Below are 1,972 nucleotides of genomic sequence, written 5' to 3' on the forward strand. Positions count from 1 at the left end.
TCACCCATTCACCCCCACCCCCCCACCCTCCTCCCCTTCCACCACCTCTAGTTCATTTCCTAGAGTTAGGAGTCTTTATGTTCTGTCTCCCTTTCTGATATTTCCCACACATTTAAGAGAAAGTTCTTAATGCAGCATGAGACAAGAGATTCTTAATTTATATGGGGGGAAATACCAGATTAACAGCAGACCTCTCCACAGAGACCAGTCAGGCCAGAAAGGGCTGGCAGGATATATTCACGGTCCTAAATAAGAAGACTTCCATTCAGAATAGGAGAGAAAAAGAGCTTCCAGAATAGGCAGAAACTGAAAGACTATGTGACCACCAAACCATCTCTACAATAAATATTAAAGGGGACCCTGTAGAAGAAAGAGGGAGTTCAAGGAAATAATCCACAAAAACAGGGACAGAATAGGTATTACAATAACACTATAAATTCATATCTTTCAATAGTTACTCTGAATGTGAATGGGCTAAATGATCCCATCAAAAGACACAGGGTATCAGACTGGATAAAAAAGAAAGTCCCATCTATTTGCTGTCTTGTAAAAGACTCATTTTAGACCTAAGGACACTTCCAGCCTGTAAATGAAGGAGTGGAAAACCATCTACCATTCAGATGCTCCTCAAAGGAAAGCTGGGGTAGCAATCCTCAAATCAGACCAATTAAAGTTTATCCCAAAGACTGTAGTAAGAGATGAAGACAGACACTATATCATACTTAAAGGATCAATCCAGCAAGAAGACCTACCAATCATGAATATGTATGCTCTTAATGTGGGAGATGCCAAGTATATCAATTAATAATGCCAAGTATAGCAATTAATAACCAAAGTAAAGAGATACTTAGAAAATAATACACTAGACTCGTGGGCCTTGGCGATCCGTGGGGTGCACCTGCGCAGCTGTGGATGCCGCAGGTTTTTGAAACATGAATTGTTCACTCTTCTTGTCTGCCCTTTGCTTGTGTATAGCCTCAGCAGCTCCAAAACTCGATCAAAGCTTAAATGCACAATGGTACCAGTGGAAGGCAATGCACAGATTATATGGCATGAATGAAGAAGGATAGAGGAGTTCAGTGTGGGAGAATATGAAAATGATTGAACTGCATAATGGAGAATATAGCCAAGGGAAACATGGCTTCACAATGGCGATGAATACCTTTGGTGACATGACCAATGAAGAATTCAGGCAGATGATGAATGACTTTCCAAACCAGAAGCACAAGAAAGGGAAAGTGTTCCAAGAACCTATCTTTGCTGAGATCCCCAAATCTGTGGACTGGAGAGAGAAAGGCTACGTAACTCCTGTGCAGAATCAGGGTCAGTGTGGTTCTTGTTGGACTTTTAGTGCAACTGGTGTCCTCAAAAGACAGATGTTCCAGAAAACAGGCAAACTTGTGCCACTGAGTGAGCAGAACCTGGTGGACTGCTCTAAGGCTCAAGGCAATGAGGGCTGCAGTGGTGGCCTGATGGATAACGCCTTTCATCATGTTAAAGACAATGGAGGCCTGGATTCAGAGGAATCTTATCCATATCTTGGAAAGGACATAGAGACCTGTAACGACAAGACTGAGTGTTCTGCTGCTAATGACACTGGCTTCATGGACCTCCCTCAATGGGAAAAGACCCTAATGAAGGCAGTGGCAACTCTAGGGCCCATCTCTGTTGCTACTGATGCAGGCATTTCCAGGGCTACAAGTCAGGCATTTATTTTGATCCAGACTGCAGCAGCAAAGATCTAGATCATGGTGTTCTGGTGGCTGGCTATGGCTTTGAAGGAACAGATTCAAATAATAAGTTTTGGATTATCAAAAACAGTTGGGGTCCAGAATGGGGCTGGAATGGCTATATAAAAATGGCCTAAGACCAGAACAACCATTGTAGAATTGCCACAGCAACCAGCTATCCCATTGTGTGAGCTGATGGACCACAAGATTAGAGGACTTGAGGATAGCACATCTGGAGGAAG

The 1,972-nt window shown here is 43.0% G+C and overlaps 1 pseudogene; it reads left to right on the top strand.

The window, feature by feature from the left end:
- The first annotated feature begins 932 nt into the window (after positions 1–932).
- On the top strand, positions 933–1,790 carry LOC121477250 (annotated as a pseudogene).
- Positions 1,791–1,972: the final 182 nt, after the last annotated feature.

The sequence above is a fragment of the Vulpes lagopus genome, chromosome 17, assembly GCF_018345385.1.
Source record: "Vulpes lagopus strain Blue_001 chromosome 17, ASM1834538v1, whole genome shotgun sequence".
Lineage (NCBI taxonomy): Eukaryota > Metazoa > Chordata > Mammalia > Carnivora > Canidae > Vulpes > Vulpes lagopus.